Source organism: Bos indicus, chromosome 5 (genome assembly GCF_029378745.1).
Source record: "Bos indicus isolate NIAB-ARS_2022 breed Sahiwal x Tharparkar chromosome 5, NIAB-ARS_B.indTharparkar_mat_pri_1.0, whole genome shotgun sequence".
NCBI classification, from domain to species: Eukaryota; Metazoa; Chordata; class Mammalia; order Artiodactyla; family Bovidae; genus Bos; species Bos indicus.
Genome location: NC_091764.1, coordinates 17271855 through 17294575, shown reverse-complemented (window position 1 = coordinate 17294575; position 22721 = coordinate 17271855).

The window sequence follows — 22721 nt, the reverse complement described above, 5'->3', positions numbered from 1 at the left end:
TTGTGTCTGACTCTTTGTGACCCCATGGACTGCAGCATGGCAGGCTTCCCTGTCCATCCCCTACTCCCTGAGCTTTCTCAAACTCATGTCCATTGAGTCAGTGATGCCATCCAACCATCTCATCCTCTGTCATCCCCTTCTCTTCATGCCTTCAATCTTTCCCATCATCAAGGTCTTTTCCAATGAATCAGTTCTTCACATCAGACTGGGTAATTTCATAGGCTAATGGGAGGGAGGATTATTCCAAGTATTTTGGGAAAGGGGTGGAGATTTCAGGAAATGGTCTTTTGACAGTAGGCCTTGGAATTGTCATGGTGCCTCTGAGTGTGTCATTCAGCTTGCTTATTGAGGATCAAAGTCTAGTCAAAGTTGACTTGTCTGCCATTTTATTCTAATCACTTTAAGTTGTTTCCTTCAACTGGACTATGCCATTCTTTCAAAAGTTGTGTCATGTCTCCTTCCCTCCTGTTTCAGTATCTCTGGATGATTAATTGTTTAAAACCATGCTATATCCTTGTCTATAACTACAACACTAAGATCTTGCATAGTGTGGTAAATGCACATCAGATTTACTTAAAACTTTCATAGAACCCCATGATCTGCAGTCACTTTGTCATAGACTTCTAATTCTTCATATTTAATATTGTATTAGCTATTATTAGCCTTAGTAGATCTATCTGCATTTTTAATAAATTAAATAAATTAACTTGTTAATTATTATGCCAGCATGCATTTAAATGACTACTTCAGGCCAGGGCCTGAGGAGGTGGGAGTTTTACAGAGATAAGGAAACATCACCCAAGAAGGAGAGACAATCTTTTGATAAAATAATTAAAATATGCCAAGATTAGAATATGATAGATGCCTAAGACAGATTAGTGAGGTGATTGATGTCAGGCAAGCTTCACAGCAGATGTTTAAACTTGGGCTCTCACATAATAAATATGTGCTCATTGAGTAGAGAAAGTGAAGGTGGGCAATTGAGGTAAAGAGAATGGAGTGTGAATGCACTGAGACTTCCCTGCATATATGGCATGTAAGAGATGACCTTCTGGATCTGTACTCTAGATGATAGGGAGAAGGGATGAAAGGTATTATTAAGAGAATAAAATAATCATACTTTTATTTAGATGAATAACTGAAAGCACTCTAATGATGAATTGAAGAAATAAAAACTAGAGGCAAGAACACTGTACAAACAGTATGGAAGCAGGATGAGTGGTCTCTGAATAAAAATGATGGTCTAGCAGATGGAGCAGAGAAAGCAATGGCACCCCACTCCAGTACTCTTGCCTGGAAAATCCCATGGATGGAGGAGCCTGGTAGGCTGCAGTCCATGAGGTCGCTAAGAGTCGGACACGACTGAGCAAATTAACTTTGAATTTTCACGTTCATGCGTTGGAGAAGGACATGGCAACTCATTCCAGTGTTCTTGCCTGGAAAATCCCAGGGACAAGGGAGCCTGGTGTGCTGCCATTTATAGGGTTGCATAGAGTCGGGCACGACTGAAGCGACTTAGCAGCAGCAGCAGCAGCAGCAAATGGAGACAGCATATTAAAAAGCAGAGACATTACTTTGCCAACAAAGGTCCATCTAGTCAAAGCTATGACTTTTCCAGTAGTCATGTATGGGTCTGAGAGTTGAACTATAAAGAAAGTTGAGCGCTGAAGAATTGACGCTTTTGAACTGTGGTGTTGGAAAAGACTCTTGAGAGTCCCTTGGACAGCAAGATCCAACCTGTCCATCCCAAAGGAAATCAGTTCTGAATATTCATTGTAAGGACTGATGCTGAAGCTGAAACTCTGATACTTTGGTCACCTGATGTGAATAACTGACTCATTTGAAGAGCCCAAATCACTGCAGATGGTGATTGCAGCCATGAAATTAAAAGAAGCTTACTCCTTGGAAGGAAAGTTATGACCAACCTAGACAGAATATTACAAAACAGACATTACTGTGCCAACAAATATTCATCTAGTCAAGGCTATGGTTTTTCCAATGGTCATGTATGAATGTGAGAGTTAGACTATAAATAAAGCTGAGTGCAGAAGAATTGATGCTTTTGAACTGTGGTGTTGGAGAAAACTCTTGAGAGTCCCTTGGACTGCAAGGAGATCAAACCAGTCCATCTTAAAGGAGATCAGTCCTGGGTGTTCATTAGAAGGACTGATGTTGAAGCTGAAACTCCAATATTTTGGCCACCTGATGTGAAGAGCTGACTCATTGGAAAAGACCCTAATGCTGGGAAAGATTGAAGGCGAGAGAAGGGGACAACAGAGGATAAGATGGTTGGATGGCATCACCAACTCGATGGACATGGGTTTGGGTGGACTCTGGGAGTTGGTGATGGACAGGGAGGCCTGGCGTGCTGCAGTCCCTGAGGTCGCAAAGAGTCAGACACGACTGAGCAACTGAACTGAGCAGATGGAGAAGGCAAATTGGAATTTACCAGATACATAGAAAGAAAAAACAGCAAACCTGAGTTACTGATTAGATGTTTGAGTTTTGGGAGATGAGGAGAAGCTAGCCTTGTGCTCTGGTGATTGACTAGCTTAATTTTCTTTTTTTATTTTATTTTATTTTTTTAAATTTTATTTTATTTTTAAACTTTACATAATTGTATTAGTTTTGCCAAATATCAAAATGAATCCGCCACAGGTATACATGTGTTCCCCATCCTGAACCCTCCTCCCTCCTCCCTCCCCATACCATCCCTCTGGTCGTCCCAGTGCACTAGCCCCAAGCATCCAGTATCGTGTATCGAACCTGGACTGGCAACTCATTTCTTACATGATATTTTACATGTTTCAATGTCATTCTCCCAAATCTTCCCACCCTCTCCCTCTCCCACAGAGTCCATAAGACTGTTCTATACATCAGTGTCTCTTTTGCTGACTAGCTTAATTTTCACATTCATTTCTTCACCAAATACTTGTTAAGTAATATCTTGGGAAAGAGCTACATAAAATTTAATTTCCTCATCCCTTGTAGAGAAGAATTGACGCATAAACATTATAAGGAAGAGGGATTCTTAAAATTGTAACAGAATTCATACATAACTAACTATTCAGCAGGTTTAAACTTAGAGATCATTTTAATCCCCAAAATAATGTCTCATGTTATCTCTTTGTAACTCTGCTTTTTCTTGGAAGGATGTTCTTATTCCTCAGATTTTTTGTTTCTTCTTGGAACTTACAGTGACCACCATCACCATCCTGGGGGTGTCTTCATTTGCAGAGCACATTTACTCTATTAAATGACTAGGGCTGCGGTAACAGATCAACATTAACTAGGTAGCTTAAAACAACAGGGATGTGTTTTCTTAGAGTTTGGGAGGCTAGAAATCTGATAACAAGGTGTGGCAGGAAGTTCATTTTGGAAGCCAACCAAGAGATTATCTTCCTGCCTTTTGGCCCCTAAGAGCTTCCCTGGTGGCTCAGACTGTAAAGAGTCTGCCTGCAATGTGGAAAACCTGGGTTCAATCCCTGGGTCAGGAAGATCCCGTGGAGAAGGAAATGGCAACTCACTCCAGTATTCTTGCCTGGGAAATCCCATGGATGAAGAAGCCTGGCGGGCTACAGTCCATGGGGTTGCAAAGCATTGGAAAGAACTGAGTAAGTAACACTTTTGGCCCATAGCTTCCTTGTTCTTGATAGTTCAGCTGGTAAAGAATCTGCCCTCAATGCAGGAGACCCCAGTTCTATTCCTGGGTCTGGAAGATTTGCTGGAGAAGGGATAGGTTACCCACTCCAGTATTCCTGGGCTTCCCTTGTGGCTCAGCTGGTAAAGAATCCACCTGTGGTGCAGGAGACCTGGGTTCAATCTCTGAGTTGGGAAGATCCCCTGGAGAAGGGAAAGGCTACTCACTCCAGTTTTCTAGCCTGTAGAATTCCATGGACTATAGTCTACGGGGTAACAGAGTTGGACACTACTTGAGTGACTTTCACTTTCACTTTTCCTTTTTCTTAGAGCATTTGTTTTTAAGAACTTACGAATTCTTTCTTTACCTCTTTCATATACAGATTTTTAAAAAAGCTTCTTGTCAGTTTTACAAACCAGTGATATCTAAAATCACTGCAGATGGTGACTGCAGCCATGAAATTAAAAGACGCTTACACCTTGGAAGGAAAGTTATGACCAACCTAGATAGCATATTGAAAAGCAGAGACATTACTTTGCCAAAAAGGTCTGTCTAGTCAAGGCTATGGTTTTTCCAGTGGTCATGTATGGATGTGAGAGTTGGACTATAAAGAAAGCTGAGCACTGAAGAATTGATGCCTTTGAATTGTGGTGTTGGAGAAGACTCTTGAGAGTCCCTTGGACTGCAAGGATATCCAACCAGTCCATTCTGAAGGAGATCAGCCCTGGGATTTCTTTGGAAGGAATGATGCTAAAGCTGAAACTCCAGTACTTTGGCCACCTCATGCGAAGAGTTGACTCATTGGAAAAGACTCATGCTGGCAGGGACTGGGGGCAGGAGGCGAAGGTGATGACAGAGGATGAGATGGATGGATGGCATCACTGACTCGATGGATGTGAGACTGAGTGAACTCCGGGAGTTGGTGATGGACAGGGAGGCCTGGTGTGCTGCGATTCATGGGGTCGCAAAGAGTCAGACACGACTCAGCTACTGAACTGAACTGAGTATCTTTCTCAAGGACCACCCCTTCAAAATGTACTGATCAAGAATGTTAGCACCCTTATCTCCCAGTTCCTGTGAGAGGGTAGGAATCTAATTCTAATCAGAATAACCATCTGTCATTCATTAGAAACCCATTGTAATTCAATTTGACCTCATTTTAAGTTGATCACATCTACAAGGCCCTATTTCCAAACAAGGTTATATTCATAGGGACCAGGAGAAGGACTTCAACATATATTTTTGAAGGAACACAATTTAACCCACAAAATGTAAAAAGAATTTAAATATATTGCTGGGAAAAATTTTTTGTGTGTGATAACTATGTTCCTGAGAACATTATCCATACTTGAACCTTCTTTTTAGGATCGAGTTTAGTAATTGTACATAACTTCTTAAAATCCTAGGTGTGAGGGGCTGATAACAGCACATGTTTGAGATTATTTATGTGCAAAGATAGCAGCTACTCTTTTACCCCAGATTTTCAAAGTCAGTTTTCCCTTCTGACCCAGCGGATGCTTTCTAGGGTAAGTTGTTCTCCGTAATCCTCTCCCTGTTCTCGCTCCTTGACAGGGTAAGATTTGGTAGATGTTGGGTCATGCAACTGTGGTCAGTCTTCTCTGTCTCTAGGAATGTTTTCAAGATTCTTGGGCTGGCTCATGTCCCAGCTGATTTAGGAAGGGTCAGAAAGCAGCAGACTGGGCTCCTGTAGGCCTAAATTTTGCACAGAATTTGGCAGTTTAGAAAATCTGAGGCTGCCATTTCTGGTAAGCTCATTGAATACACTGTCCTTTTCTTTCCCTAAAATCTCCCCGTGACCCTGACACATTTTTCAGGGATTCACATTTGCTGTTATTGAAACCATGTACTCAGAATGGGACTTGAACACACTATCTTTTAATTGAGATCACACATCTGGCCTCAGGACTTAATGAAAATCAGGTTCTTAACATCTTGCTACAAAAAAAATTCAATGAGAGACACAGTGATAGGTACAAAGTAGATTTATTTAGAGAAAAACATTCTCCATAGAATGTAGGCCATCTTGGAAGGCAACAGAGGCACCAGGCTATGAGTTGTCAGCTTTTATAGAGGTGGGTAATTTAATAGTCTAATAAACGGAAGGATTATTCTCACCAATTTAAGGAAGGAATGGGAATTTCTAGAAACTTGGCCACTGCTGTTTTTGAACTATCAGTGTTGGCCTTATGACTGACATGGTGCCTGTGGGTATGTCATTTACTAGGCTGATGTATTACAGTGAGCATATACTGATGCTCAAGGTCTAGTGGAAGTCAACTTGTCTGCCATCTTGGATCTGCTGTTGTTTAGTTGCTAAGTGGTATCTGACTCTTTGCAAACCCATGAACGGCAGCATATCAGGCTTCCTGGTCCATCACCATCTCCCAGAGTTTCCTCAAATTCATGTCCACTGAGTCAGTAATGCCATCCGACCATCTCATCTTCTGTCATCCCCTTCTCCTCTTGCCCTCAATCTTTCCCAGCATCAGAGTCTTTTCCAATCAGTTGGCTTTTCACATCAGGTGGCCAAAAATATTGACAATTCAGCTTCAGCATTGGTCCTTCCAGTGAATATTCAGTATTGATTTCCTTTAGGTTTGACTAGTTTGAGTTCCTTACTGTTAAAGGACTCTCAAGAGCCTTCTCCAGCACCACAATTCAAAATCTTGTACCTAGTTGGTTCTAATCATTTTATGTTGTGTCCTGAGGCTGTGTCATTCTTGTAAATGTTATGCTCTGCTCACTTCCTGTCTCATTATAGTAACTGAGTGTTAAAGGAACTTCCTCTATTCTTTTTTTTTTTTTTTTTCTGAAAGAGAAAACTGCATCAAGTAGTTCATATATTTTTTCAAACTTGGGGTTGGGGATAGTGGTATATTAATTTCTCCTCAAAATTACTTCTCAGTCACTTGAGATCCCCTCAACTTGTGCTTGACAGAGACAAAGGTGAAGAAATAAAAAAGGAACAATTCACCAACCCTACCTACTTGTGCTACCTGTACAATATCTGTCTTTTCCCTTTTTTATCTCCTTATCTTTTTATTTTGAATCTTTTTGGGAGAAGTTCCTCAAATCCCAGATGAGCTCCAAATTTGTTACCAAAATCTTGCCATTCTGTGCACCAATGCCAACCAGAAATATGGAGACAGACTTACAGAGGAGAAGAAGAGTGGCTTTATCACTTTGATAGGCAAATGGGAGTAGGGAGAGTTTATATAGTTCGCCAGTCTGGGTGAAGTGCAAGCTGAGATCAAGATTGCTGGGAGAAATATCAGTAACCTCAGATATGCAGATAACACCACCTTACAGCAGAAATCAAAGAAGAATTAGAGAGCCTCTTAATGAAAGTGAAAGAGGAGAGTGAAAAAGCTGGTTTAAACTAAGATCATTCAGAAAACTAAGATTATGGCATCTGGTCCCATCACTTCATGGCAAATAGATGGGGAAACAATGGAAATAGTGACAGACTATTTTGGGGGGTTCCAAAATCATTGCAGATGGTGACTGTAGCCATGAAATTAAAAGAGGCTTGCTCCTTGGAAGAAAAGCGATGACCAACCTAGACAGCATGTTAATAGCAGAGACATTACTTTGCCAACAAAAGTCCGTCTAGCCAAAGCTCTGGTTTTTCCAGTGGTCATGTATGGATGTGAGAGTTGGACTATAAAGAAAGCTGAGCACTGAAGCATTTATGCTTTTCAACTGTGGTGTTGGAGAAAACTATTGAGAGTCCCTTGGACTGCAAAGAGATCCAACCAGTCCATCCTAAAGGAAATCAGTCCTGGGTGTTCATTTGAAGGACTGATGCTGAAGCTGAAACTCCGATACTTTGGCCACCTGATGCAAAGAGCTGACTCATTGGAAAAGACCCTGATGCTGGGAAAGATTGAAGGCAGGAGGAGAAGGGAACAACAGACGATGAGATGGTTGGATGGCATCAGTGACTCAATGGAAAGGAGTTTGAGTGAGCTCTGGGAGTTGGTGATGGACAGGGAAGCCTGGCATGCTGTAGTCGATGGGGTCTGAAAGAGTTGGACAGAACTGAGTGACTGAACTAAACTGAACTACAGCACACCAGGCTTCCCTGTCTTTCACTATCTCCCACAGTTTGTTCAAACTCATGTCCATTGAGTTGATCCAACCATCACATCCTCTGTTGCCCACTACTCCTCCTGCCCTCAGTCTTTCCCAGCATCAGGGTCTTTGGACCATGGACTGTCTTTTATCTTTTCTCTTTTTAACATCCCCCTCTTTCTTTGTATTTGCTCCTTTCAGAACCTTTTAATATCCTTGAATTACTCATATTTTTAAAGGAAAATAGTCTCTTTGGAAAAACTCCATCACACTTCTTTACACTCTCATAACCATCTCCTTTGAAAAATAGAACTCTTGACAGAATATGTTACTTTTACTTTCTTCATTTTTCACTTCACGTTCACTGCAATCTGTCACTTAACTCAATGTGCTAAATCACTTTTGCAATTGTAACTGGATGTTAAGTTTGAAGTATCTCAAAACACCAAGATATGATGCATATGCTAGTCTTAAGTGAGGTACTAACCAAGTATTAACATTTGAAAATCAAGTGTTAAAGAAGAGTTTAGACAACTCTTAAAAGTCCTCAAGCACATGGAAATTATGAGAAGGTCTGGAGTTGAAGATTAGAGAGTATTTGAAGCAGAAGATTTATTTTAAGAGAGTTGCCAGATTTCTCTGATTTCTATTTCCTCAGTTCATTTCAGTCGCTAAGTTGTGTCTGACTCTCTGCAACCCCATGGACTGCAGCACACCAGGCTTCCCTGTCCATCACCAATTCCCAGTGTCTGTTCAAACTCATGTCCATTGAGTTGGGGTGCCATCCAACCATCTCATGTTTCTCTTTCCTCCCCCACCCAAAAGATACAGGTAAATTCCTTGCTTCTTTATCTCACAGTAATAAATAACAGCAAAAAAGACTGCTAAAGAATTCAATGGGTAACCCTAGTAGCTCGGATAGTAAAGAATCTGCCTGCAATGCAGGAGAGCTGGGTTCAATAGCTGGGTTGGGAAGTTCCCCTGTAGAAGGAAATGGGTACCACTCTAGTATTCTGGACTGGGAAATGTCATTGCTGGGAGAAATAACAACAACCTCAGATATTCAAAAGATATAACCTTTATGGCAGAAAGCAAAGAGGAACTAAAGAGCCTCTTGATGAAGATGAAAGATGAGAGTGAAAAGTTGGCTTAAAACTCAACATTGAAGAAATGAAGATGGAGGCATCACGTCCCATCACTTCATGGCAAATACATGGGGAAGCAATGGGAGCAATGACAGACTTTATTTTCTCTGGCTCCAAAATCACTGCAGATGTTGACTGTAGCCATGAAATTAAAAGAGGCTTGCTCCTTGGAAGAAAAGCTATGACCTACCTAGACAGTATATTAAAAAACAGAGACATTACTTGCCGACACAGGTCCATCTAGTCAAAGCTCTGGTTTTTCCGGTGGTCATGTATGGATGTGAGAGTTGGACCACTAAGAAAGCTGAGTGATGAAGAATGGATGCTTTTGAACTGGGGTGTTAGAGAAGACTCCTGAGAGTCCCTTGGACTGCAAGGAGATCAAACCCGCCAATCCTAAAGGAAATCAATCCTGGGTGTTCATTGGAAGGACTGATGCTGAAGCTGAACCTCCAGTACTTTGGGCTCCTGATGTGAAAATCCAACTCATTGGAAAATACCCTGATGGTGGGAAAGAAGGAAGGCAGGAGGAGAAGGGGATGGCAGAGGATGAGGTGATTGGATGGCATCACCAATGGAAAAGAGTTTGAGCAAGCTCTGGGAGATGGTGAAGGACAGGGAAACCTGGTGTACTGCAGCCATGGGATCACCAATTGTTAGACATGACTGAGCAACTGAACAGCAACAACAAAAGAGTTCAGTATTTGTCCACGTGCTTGAGGCACAGTGAGGCCAAACAAACCGAAATGTCAGAGTTCATAGCAGAGATGATTTTATTGTAGGGCCAAGGAAGGAGAGCAGTGGATTATGCTCAAAACCCCTTAAATCCCAGTGGTTTTCAGGGAGAGATTTATAAGCAAAATTTGAGGTGAAGTCTGCAGGGTCTATGATTTTCTTCTGATTGGTTGGTGCTGAAATAAGGAGACCATGTTCTAGGAATCTTATGCTCAGCCTGAAGTTACCGTCTGTCTTCCACCTGGGTAGAGTCTTAGTTCCTGCAGAAGAATGTAAAGATATTGTTATATATATTCCTTGTTGTAGAACGAGAATCCTGCTTGAATAGCTGCAGTGTTGTTTTCTGGTTTTCTTTGTTTCTGCATCCATTGCTTTCTGGAATGCATCCCTGAACAGTTGCATTTTCAGTTCAGTTCAGGTCACTTCAGTTGCTCAGTCGTGTCCGACTCTTTGCGACCCCATGAATCGCTGCACGCCAGGCCTCCCTGTCCATCACTAACTCCCGGAGTTCACTCAGACTCACGTCCATTGAGTCAGTGATGCCATCCAGCCATCTTATCCTCTGTCGTCCCCTTCTCCTCCTGCCCCCAATTCCTCCCAGCATCAGAGTCTTTTCCAATGAGTCAACTCTTCACATGAGGTGGCCAAAGTACTGGAGTTTCAGCTTGAGCATCATTCCTTCCAAAGAAACCCCAGGGTTGATCTCCTTCAGAATGGACTGGGTGGATCTCCTTGCAGTCCAAGAGACTCTCAAGAGTCTTCTCCAACACCACAGTTCAAAAGCATCAATTCTTTGGTGCTCAGCCTTCTTCACAGTCCAACTCTCAAATCCATACATGACCACAGGAAAAACCATAGCCTTGATTAGACAGACCTTTGTTGGCAAAGTAATGTCTCTGCTTTTGAATATGCTATCTAGGTTGGTCATAACTTTTCTTTCAAGGAGTAAGCGTCTTTTAATCTCATGGCTGCAGTCACCATCTGCAGTGATTTTGGAGCCCCAAAAAATAAAGTCTGACACTGTTTCCACTGTTTCCCCATCTATTTCCCATGAAGTGATGGGACCGGATGCCATGATCTTCGTTTCTAAATGTTGAGCTTTAACCAACTTTTTCACTCTCCACTTTCACTTTCATCAAGAGGCTTTTTAGTTCCTCTTCACTTTCTGCCATAAGGGTGGTGTCATCTGCATATCTGAGGTTATTGATGTTTCTCCAGGCAATCTTGATTCTAGCTTGTGCTTCTTCCAGCCCAGCGTTTCTCATGATGTACTCTGCATATAAGTTAAATAAGCAGGGTGACAATATACAGCCTTGATACTCCTTTTCCTATTTGGAACCAGTCTGTTGTTCCATGTCCAGTTCTAACTGTTGCTTCCTGACCTGCATACAGATTTCTCAAGAGGCAGGTCAGGTGGTCTGGTATTCCCATCTCTTTCAGAATTTTCCACAGTTTCTTGTGATCCACAGGGTCAAAGGCTTTGGCATAGTCAATAAAGCAGAACTAGATGCTTTTCTGGAACTCTCTCGCTTTTTCTGTGATCCAGTGGATGTTGGCAATTTGGTCTCTGGTTCCTATGCCTTTTCTAAAACCAGCTTGAACATCTGGAAGTTCACAGTTCACGCATTGCTGAAGCCTAGCTTGGAGAATTTTGAGCATTACTTTACTAGCGTGTGAGATGAGTTTAATTGTGCGGTAGTTTGAGCATTCTTTGGCATTGCCTTTCTTTGGGATTGGAATGAAAACTGACCTTTTCCAGTCCTGTGGCCACTGCTGAGTTTTCCAAAGTTGCTGGCATATTGAGTGCAGCACTTTCACAGCATCATCTTTCAGGATTTGAAATAGCTCAACTAGAATTCCATCACTTCCACTAGCTTTGTTCATAGTGATGTTTTCTAAGGCCCACTTGACTTCACATTCCAGGATGTCTGGCTCTAGGTCAGTGATCACACCATCGTGATTAGTAGTGTTCAACTCTTTGGGGCCGTATGGACTCTCACCTGTCAGGTTCGTCTCTCCATGAGCTTCTCCAGGCAAGGATCCTGGAATGGGTTGCCATTTCCTTCTCCAGAGAATCTTCTAGACCCAGGAATCAAACCCCAGTCACCTGCATTGCAGGTGAGTTCTTTACCACTAGCACCATTTAGGAACTAAAACCTTCTTGATTACCAACTATTAAAATACGCCCTTTGATACTCAAGGGAAGGTCTAGGAGGCTGAAGCCTTTTTTTTCCCCCAAAACAGAAATGGGGTTACAGGAAGGATTCGTATCTGGGAAGGCCCCAAAGGGTCCTTCTGGGTTTCACATAGCGGTTAGAGTGCATTTGGTTTCCACCTAGTAAATGTAAAGAGGCAGAGAATGGCTTTTAGCTGATGGATCAGTCCAACACTTCCTACACTCTTAAAGACTGTGAGAGGTAATGGACATATGTTTGTAATGAACCAGTAATACAATACACAAGAGCAATGTAGGGGAGCAGAATTTGCCATTTGGCATCCTTTTAAAAGATGTTTATTTAAGAAATAGCAGACATGGGATGGCAGAAAGTGAAGCGGAACTAAAAAGCCTCTTTATGAAAGAGAAAGAGGAGAGTGAAAAAGTTGGCTTAAAGCTCAACATTCAGAAAACGAAGATCATGGTATCTGGTCCCATCACTTCATGGGAAATAGATGGGGAAACAATGGACACAGTGTCAGATTTTATCTTTTTGGGCTCCAAAATCACTGCGGATGGTGACTGCAGCCATGAGATTAAAAGACGCTTACTCCTTGAAAGAAAAGTTATGACCAACATAGATAGCATATTCAAAAGCAGAGACATTACTTTGCCAATAAAGGTCCGTTTAGTCAAGGTTATGGTTTTTCCAGTGGTCATGTATAGATGCGAGAGAGTGGACTGTGAAGAAAGCTGAGCACCGAAGAATTGATGCTTTTGAACTGTGGTGTTGGAGAAGCCTCTTGAGAGTCCCTTGGACTGCAAGGAGATCCATCTAGTCCATTCTGAAGGAGATCAGCCCTGGGATTTCTTTGGAAGGAATGATGCTAAAGCTGAAACTCCAGTCCTTTGGCCACCTCATGTGAAGAGTTGACTCATTGGAAAAGACTCTGATGCTGGGAGGGATTGGGGGCAGGAGGCAATGGTGACGACAGAGGATAAGATGGCTGGATGGTGTCACTGACTCAATGGACGTGAGTTTGAGTGATCTCCGGGAGATGGTGATGGACAGGGAGGCCTGGCATGCTGCAATTCATGGGGTTGCAAAGAGTCGGACATGACTGAGTGATTGAACTGAACTGAACTGAACTGAGACATGGGAAAAATTCTGAAAACCATGTAGGAGTTACTCTTTTGCAAAATACATTTATATTTAAAAGTGAGATTTCTATTTGCATGTGTGTTTTCCTTCTGTACCTGGAAGAGGAAAATGATCAGATGTCTAGAAATTAGTATCAGTGGAGAAGATAGTGATTTAAATCTGCATAATGACCTTGTTTGATGTACTTTTCTGGTGATATCCATTGCTGACATTCCCGACTCTCAACAACCTGTTCTGCTTTTAGCTGAGGATAGAATTTAAGGTGAGGGCTTCAGTTATTTCATTTTGCAAGTTACTTAGTTTTTCTCACTCTCATGTATATATGTTACTAGATTTTTGTTCAGTTTTCTCCTGTTAATCCGTCTCATGTCAGTAGAATTCTTAGACTATCCAGAAAAGCCTATAAGGGTAGAGGAAAACTTTTTCCTCCCCAACAGCGAACAGAGAGAAAAAGAGAAGAGGGGGAAGAGAGAGAGACTTAGACTCTATCCAATAGAATCCAATAAAAGAGAAAACAGATATTAGTACAGAGAGCTAAGGATATTAAAAATACCACTGAATTTTTTGTAAACTAGAATGTCATAAGATTAGATGAGCACAAATTAATTGAATTGGGGGCATTTATTTGAAATGTGGGCTTTAATATCCTGGCAAGTACTCCACAGGGTTGAGAAAATTTGGGGCTAGGATAGCACAGAGAAGAAGAGAGAAAGTGGAGCCTCGCACTGAGTAAAGGTAAAATACCTGGGTTTCAGGATCAGACATTAGAGGAAAGCATAACATGGTTTAAGAATATGGGCACTTTAGAATTAGATTCTACAAGAAGACACAGAGGACACAATGTTTACCTTAAGGCCACCAAAAGTGTGTTGGTGAGAGGGTTACTAGTACAACTGAGTTCAGTCGTTGCTCTCATAGGGAGGCTAGGGATTTCAGAAGAAGAAGCAGTCTCAGGATTAGAACTTGACTTATTAAATGGCACGATGGGGCTAATTGTACCTGAAAGCAATAGATGGCAAGTGGTGGTGCTTAATCACTAGAAGGCTGGGATCCACAGTTTTCACAATGACTTGCCAAGATATCTGGACCCACAGGTGATTATGGAAAGATCAATGGAACAAGGCATCTCTAGAGACAAATGAAAGGGAAGTCACTCAGGATTCTGTTTAATATATCTAATCAGAAATTCAGGAATGTGGAAGCAATAGGTTGAGGACAACTGCTCCAACAAAAAGTCACAATTCCCTCCCCAGTCTCCATGCTATTGCTGCTGCCGCTAAGTCGCTTCAGTTGTGTCCAGCTCTGTGCAGCCCCATAGATGGCAACCCACCAGGCTGTCCTGTCCCTGGGATTCTCCAGGCAAGAACACTGGAGTGGGTTGCCATTTCCTTCTCCAATGCATGAAAGTGAAAAGTGAAAGTGAAGTTGCTCAGTCGTGTCCGACTCTTTGTGACCCCATGGACTGTAGCCTATCAGGCTCCTCCGTCCATGGGATTTTCCAGGTAAGAGTACTGGAGTGGGGTGCCATTGCCTTCTCCGCCCCAGTCTCCATACCCAACCCAATTATGCTGTTATACCACTGACAGAAGAGATGCCTTGGCTTATAAGAAGCATCCCCATAGACCATAGCAAGGACATATTACAGAAATTCCCTCAGTAGAACCTAAAGCAACCTATTTAGTTGATTGAACACTGGACAAAGAAGAATATTCCAACATTTAGAGACAATTAGATCCAGGGTCTTAGCTGACATCGATATATGAAGATACAGAGCATTACTGTAGCCTCCTACTAGGCTGAGAATATATGGTAGCCAGGAAATAAATAAATGGATTTCTAGCTAAAATTAAGCTTAAACTATATCTACCAACTGATCCATTAAAGAACCCACTTGACATGCCGGTTGCATCACTTTGTCGGGAAGATTCCCTGGAGGAGGGCATGGCAACCTACTCCAGTATTCTTGACTGGAGAATCCCATGGACAGAGGAGCCTGGCAGGCTAGAGTTCATGGGGTCACACAGAGTCAGACATGACTGAAGCAACTTGGCACACACACAGGATGAGTATATAATTGGGACAACATACTTTATGATAGAATAAGCTACATATAGAATCTTGGCTTGGAGGCAGAAATTATCAAAATCTAGAAGACCAACTGCAAATCTCTGAAACTGCATTCAGATCTCTTTTCAAGAGAGATCCTGCTGTGAGAATTGACATTAGCTAATTGCATTAATCTGCCAGGATATGCACTCAGGATTCCAACAAGGTGACTCTCTCCCTAAACCACTGCTGACTGAGTGTAGTGAGGTTACTAGACCTGGACCAGTCTTACTCAATGCAGAACTTCTCTAATGGGCAGTCCCTACTCCAGGGTTCTTTCTGCCTAGATAGGACTTTATTAGAGCTGTACTGCAATCTTTAACTTTTCCTACGAAATACTTCTTTTCCCTAAGTGTCAGTTCACATTAAGGTCTGAAAGCTCTTCCAACTGCTCTGAATTCTTACAGGCATTTTTCTCCAGTACATCTCTTGAATTTCCAATTCTATCTTAGCATCATCTACTTCTTGGAAGACTTGAACTGAAACAAAATCTGTAACTTGACCTAAAAGGCATTTAATAAATTGGACTTTTCCTTCATTACACTGACCTTGCCAAATGCAATTTTGCTTTTTGATATCTAAGAATAAAAAGCTATTTTTATTTTTTATGAAGCCACATAATATAGCACTTTATGAACTTTGCATATTTTCTTTTCTGCCTGGTATTTCATTCCTCTTTACCTCCTCTTCTGTATTTAGTTACTGTGATTCTCAGGATGGGATAGATAATTTTCAGATATAAAAAATATCTTCCTGTACAGAAATATAAAGAATTCAAGAAAGTTACAGCAGAGAATGAAGCCAGATGTGCAGGTGTTAGCCCTGCTGAATTAATGTAATGTGCACAGGTCACATACCTTTGAAGCTGGCACTGCCTACTTATTTGTGTGACTGAACTGACATGTTTCATCAAAGAAGTCTTAGATGATCCTCTGTATACATGAAGTCTGCAGACTTGTGTTGATGACCTTTATTGTGGACTGATAACCAAGATTCACACGTTATCTTAGTAAATACTTTTTAAAATACCAGAGTAACCAAATCAAAGAAAACTTCATATTTTTGAATGAATTCATTCCTTGTGTTACAAAGACCACATTAAAAAATTTATGCCAAATTTTGTTTTTTAAAAATAGCCCCGCCCCCCACCTCCCAGAATATTGGAAATAAAAGCAAAAATAAACAAATGGGACCTAATTAACCTTAAAAGCTTCTGCACATCAAAGGAAACTATTAGCAAGGTGAAAAGACAGCCTTCAGAATGGGAGAAAATAATAGCAAATGATGAAGCAACTGACAAACAACTAATCTCAAAAATATACAAGCAACTCCTACAGCTCAACTCCAGAAAAATAAATGACCCAATCAAAAAATGGGCCAAAGAACTAAATAGACATTTCTACAAAGAAGACATACAGATGGCTAACAAACACATGAAAAGATGCTCAACATCACTCGTTATCAGAGAAATGCAAATCAAAACCACTATGAGGTACCATTTGACGCCAGTCAGAATGGCTGCAATCCAAAAGTCTACAAGTAATAAATGCTGGAGAGGGTGTGGAGAAAAGGGAACCCTCTTACACTGTTGGTGGGAATGCAAACTAGTACAGCCACTATGAAGAACAGTGTGAAGATTCCTTAAAAAACTGGAAATAGAACTGCCTTATGATCCAGCAATCCCACTGCTGGGCATACACACTGAGGAAACCAGAAGGGAAAGAGACATGTGTACCCCAATGTTCATCGCAGCACTGTTTATAATAGCCAGGACATAGAAGGAACCTAGATGTCCATCAGCAGATGAATGGATAAGAAAGCAATGGTACATATACACAATGGAGTATTACTCAGCCATTAAAAAGAATACATTTGAATCAGTTCTAATGAGGTGGATGAAACTGGAGCCTATTATACAGAGTGAAGTAAGCCAGAAGGAAAAACACCAATACAGTATACTAACGCATATATATGGAATTTAGAACGATGGTAACAATAACCCAGTGTACGAGACAGCAAAAGAGACACTGATGTATAGAACAGTCTTATGGACTCTGTGGGAGAGGGAGAGGGTGGGAAGATTTGGGAGAATGGCATTGAAATATGTAAAATATCATGTATGAAACGAGATGCCAGTCCAGGTTCGATGCACGATACTGGATGCTTGGGGCTAGTGCACTGGGATGACCCAGAGGGATGGTATGGGGAGGGAGGTGGGAGGAGGGTTCAGGATGGGGAACACATGTATACCTGTGGCAGATTCATTTTGATATTTAGCAAAACTAATACAATTATGTAAAGTTTAAAAATAAAATAAAATTAAAAAAAAATAGCCCTAATACGATTTTCTACTCAAACTTTGTCATCCAGTATTGCCTACTAGCTGATTGCCCACTTATATTCATTCCTCCCATGTGTACTACTGCTGACTTTCTTTAGGAACACATACCCTTGTATTCTCAATATGTCCTTTCATTTCAAGGAGAGGCACTGTAATGATTTAAACAGTAATCTTCACTGCTTGCAATGCACGGTTGATGACTGTCTGCCAAAATTTATTGTGCCCTTCACCTTTGCTTTGTCATTCTACCATTCTCAAAGGCTCTTATTGTTAATAAAATGCAAAGTAGTTAGTGGGATTCTTTTCATGATGTTACTTTGTCTCCTGACAAGGTAGAAAATAAAATCACCCTTGGGCTTTTATATGTGTTCATACATATTTTAAGATTATAGAATCACCAACTTTGGCCTCCAAAATGCTAATGATAATAGCAGACAATTTGGCATACCTTTTTCTCCCCACATATTGAGTATATGTCTATATTTAGACATATTTTCAAAGCACATTAAATTATAAAAATGGTATGATTTTATGGTGATAAATATATAATATACAGAGGAGTAAAATAAAGGTAGTACAAATCAACCATAATCATACCCCATAGATTGTATTACAGCTAATCATGTTTACACATTTTTCCCTATGCCTATATATGTATCATCGAATTCAAAGATGGATTTCCCTGACTTGATGATGTAGGAAAGATTAAGTAGGATTGGTTCAAGTCCCCTCTTTCTTTATGCTCTGAAAATTCAAAGTCCTCCTCATGATTTCTGGGTATTTTTAGTCACTGATGATTCTAAGCTTTTTTTTCCACTGAATTGGTTCTATTTAGTGACGTTCCAGATAATCTAACCATATTATTTCACACAGCAGTATAAGATTAATGACTATGAATGATATTTAGTATATTTTCATATGCTAATTTTCCATCCATCTATCTTCTTTGATGAAGTGTCTTTTAAATCTTTTGACCATTCATATTAGTTTTTTTTTTTGTTTGTTTGGTCTTTTTTTATTTTTCAGAGTTCTCCGTGTTTCCATCTCATGGAAAATGATTTAAGTTTGACTGCTGTTAGAGAGTAACAGAAAATATTTTTTTTTAAATAATTAGGCTATTTTTAGGACAACAGACAGTTAAAATCTGTGAAACATTTAGAAAAATAGAATTATTTTTGGACTTATATAATTGTTCTTTATCTTAGAAAAAATGATTTTAGCTTTTCACTACTGAGTATGATGTTAGCTGTGAGCTTGTCATACATGGTGTTATGGTGTGGAAATGTTCCCTCTATACCCACTTTTCTGAGAGTTTTTATTATATATAGATGTTGAATTTTGTCAAAATGTTTTCTGCATCTATTGAGATGATCATATAATTTTTATTCTTCAATTTGTTGTAAAACATTGACTAATTTGAGGAGACTGAACCATTCTTCCATCCCTGGGATAAATATCACTTGATTATAGTATATAATTCTTTTAATGTATTATTGAATTCAGTTTGCTAGTATTTTTGTTGAAGATGTTTCATTTTATACTCATCAATGATATTTGCCTGTAATTTTCTTTTTGGGTGTGCAAGATACCATTGTCTGACTATGGTCTTAGTGTGGTACTGGCGTTGTAGAATGAGTTTGGGAACATTTCTTCTTCTGTAAATTTTGGACTAGTTTGAGAAGGATAGGTGTTAACTCTTCTCTAAATGTTGGTAGCATTCACCTATAAAGCCATCAGGTTGCAGACTTGTTTTGTTGGGAGTTTTTTTTTTTTTTTTTCTTTATTGCTGATAAAATTTCTTTACTGTAGTTGGTCTATTATATTTACAGTTTTTATTTCTTCTTGTTTTAATCTTAGGAGAGATTGTACCTTTCCAGGAATTTGTCCATTTTTTTTCTAGGCTGTCCATTTCATTGCATATAATTGCTTATAATAACATTTTACGATCTTTTGTATTTCTGTTGTGTCTTTGTAATACCTTCTTTTATATTTCTTATTGTTTGGGGCCTTCTACTTCTTTTCTTTTTGGATCTGGCTAATGGATTATCAGTTTTGCTTATCTTTTCAACAAATCAGATTTTAGTTTCATTGATATTGTCTTTATTTTTAAAGTTTCTGTTTATTTCATCTCTGATCTTTATTATTTACTTCTTTCTATTAAATCTGGGATTTGTTTGCTCTTTTTATAGTTCCTTTAGGTGTGAGGATAGGTTATTTATTTAAGATTTTGGCTTGTACTCGTGTAAACTTCCCTTAGAGAAGTGCTTTTTTTATGTCCCATAGATTTGGGATCATTGTGTCTTTGTTTTCAATGTCTCCAGGTATTTAAAAAATTTTCTTCTTTGATTTTTTTTCTGTGACCATTGGCTGCTTAGTAGCATATTGGCTAGTTTCCATGTGTTTATATTTTTTGCAGGTTTTTCCTCATGCATATTGTCTTAATGTTGTGGCAGGAAATGATGCTTAGTATTGAAGATCTTTTCTGCTAGGCTTCAGGTCTTTCTCATTAATAGTTACTCTATAAATAGTTGTAATTTTGTTGTTCCTATGGGAGGAATGGAGCTCAGAGTCCTATACTGCCATCTTGGCCACCTCCTAATGGTCACTGGTTTATAAAGAGAATTCATGTGCCTTTTTACTTTTTAAGATAAAGTATTTTATTTCTGTACTAAATTTCCTGCTTTTCCCTGTTTCTTTTCAAGGTTCATTTAGGCTGAGTACAATATGGGGACTAAGGAGCATCAACTAATTCAAATCTGTGATTCATATTATAAGTGATGTGTGCTTTTCTTATATTGATAACCAAGATAGCATTTTTCTTTTCTAAATAAGGCAATTCGTTTTCATTTTCCCTGACATAGCAAGGGCATTGTGTGTCAGAACTCTGAGACTCCCAGTTGGAAACAGACTTTGCTAGAGTAAAAGCAGATGCACAGATCAGAAACACTGCCAAAGTGGAAATACCAGTAAGAATACAAAATATTTTTCTATGAGTTTGACAATGCCTAAACAATTTTGGGTTGTTTTCAGCACTTTAGCTCCTAGGAATTAGTTTGATTAGGAAAGCATATATAACGCTAAAAAGAATTATAATAATTTTCAGCTACCTATTAGTCTCAAGTTAGGTACAGCACAATTGGGTTTCCCTGGTGGCTCAGACAGTAAAGAATCTGCCTGCAGTGCAAGAGATCTGGGTTTGATCCCTGGATCTGGAAGATCCCCTGGAGAAGGGAATGGCTAACCACACCAGTATTCTTGCCTGGAGAAACCCAAGGACAGAGGAGCCTAGCAGGCTATAGTCCATAGGGTCGCAAAGAGTTGGACATGACAGAGTGACTAATACTTTCAGTTTCACTTTCATAGCATAATAGACATACCACAAAACCAACTGACACTGAGATAAGGAAAAGTCTCACTATCTGCATGAGTCAAGTTTATGGGATGGGAACAATTACCCCATCAAATTATTGTCCCTATCCCCAACACCACAGTTACATCTTGTTCAATAATGCTGGCCAAATTTTAGGTTGGAAAAAAAAAAATTGCTGTCATACTGTGTAATTTCTCAGATTCTGTCCAGTCAGCTTGATTAAATGTTGACTCCCTTGATATCTTTCATTCTTCAGGTTCATCACCTTCTTCTCACCTACTTAAGTCATTTGTTATGCAGGCTTGGAGCCCAATGTTTAACTGTGCTCCTGCTGATACCTTACATTTTCTCACCCTCCTGTCTTTGCCTCTCTTTTAGTCTTGTGGCCAAGGTGGCTAATAAGGCTCAACTATTTTCTCTCCTACATTTACATGTTGTCTTGAAGGGATTTATGTGTTCACCCAGATTGATGCTGTCTCTACCTGTTTCTACCTGTCTACCCTTGATGTTTTGTTTTTATTTATGTTTCAACTGTGAAATTATTTTATTTTTTTAGTGAGCTCTTTTTCACCCAAAACTGTTTTCAACTTCTTTGATCCAGTCTGTTAATGTCTTTCCTTTCATACTCAGCAGAAGATTTCACGTCCTGAGTGGAATAAGTGCCCTCAGTAATCTTTTCCTCAAATTATAGCCCCACTGTCCTTTTTTCCTAATATTTTGTCGTGATGAATAGATTTCTTTTTTTAAGTTCAAGGCCATCTTGGATGTCACTCCTGTTTCTGTGTCTACTAAGTATATCCTTACTTCTACATATTATCTATATTTTCTTGTCTATTGTTTCCATTCAGTCTTTAATAGTCATGAATATATCCCATCACCAAATAACCTCCTTCCATCTGGCATTGCTTCCTATCTCACTCTTCCTCTTTGTGACTAAATTACCTAAAATATGTGGTTTTCATATTCCCCCTCACACTGCTAGACTTATGAATTCTGCACTCCTATTTACTCACTACAGTGACCTCTTTGTTACTAAAAAGAAGGAAAACATTTTCATACATAACTTCCTTTCACTTTCTGCATCTGACACTGCTGATCTGCTGACCACTCTCTTTAAATCTGTTCATGTTTGATTTCCAGTCTTTTTCCCTCAGTCTCTTTTGTGGACTTCTTACTCATTCCCCATCCTCTGGGTGACTGTGTTCTCATGAATATTGTCTTCTGATCTCTTTTCTCCTTGCCCATTTTCTTTGGCATAGAATACCAGTTCCAACAACTGCAGTAACCAGTTCTTTTTTAATGATATTGGACTATATATTTCAAATGTGTTTGTATATATATATATATATATATACACTCTGATTTTCTCTCCCAAGACCCTGTCTTGTTTGACCTATTTCTATGATGGGCTCTGGTATTACCCTGTATCACTCTATAGTCTTGTGTCATTGAACCTATACCAGTCATTATAATTTCTTATTTCTAGCTTGGTCTATTCTATTAAGAAGTATGGATAATGGGGGCTTGTAACTCAATTTTATTCTTTTCCATATCCTTATCTTATCATATACTATTTAAAGCATATTCATATGTGGTTATAATATTTTTGCTTGATGAACTCACAGTGATGGAGTAATTGATGGATTCCACAGGCAGTCCTGTGTATTTTTTAATATCTTTATGTTAAAAAATATTCAGGATGGGAACACATGTATACCTGTGGTGGATTCATTTTGATATATGGCAAAACCAATACAATATTGTAAAGTTAAAAGATAAAATAAAATTAAATTAAATTAAAAAAATATTTCTCATACTAATATACTAATACATACTAAGTAATGTATAAGTATAAAAATAATAAACATTGGTTAACTACAAAGGCACCAACATTTAAAATCATTCATTATAAATTTGAATTTAATGTGTAATAATACATTATTATATTTATATTTAATTTTACTATGTATGT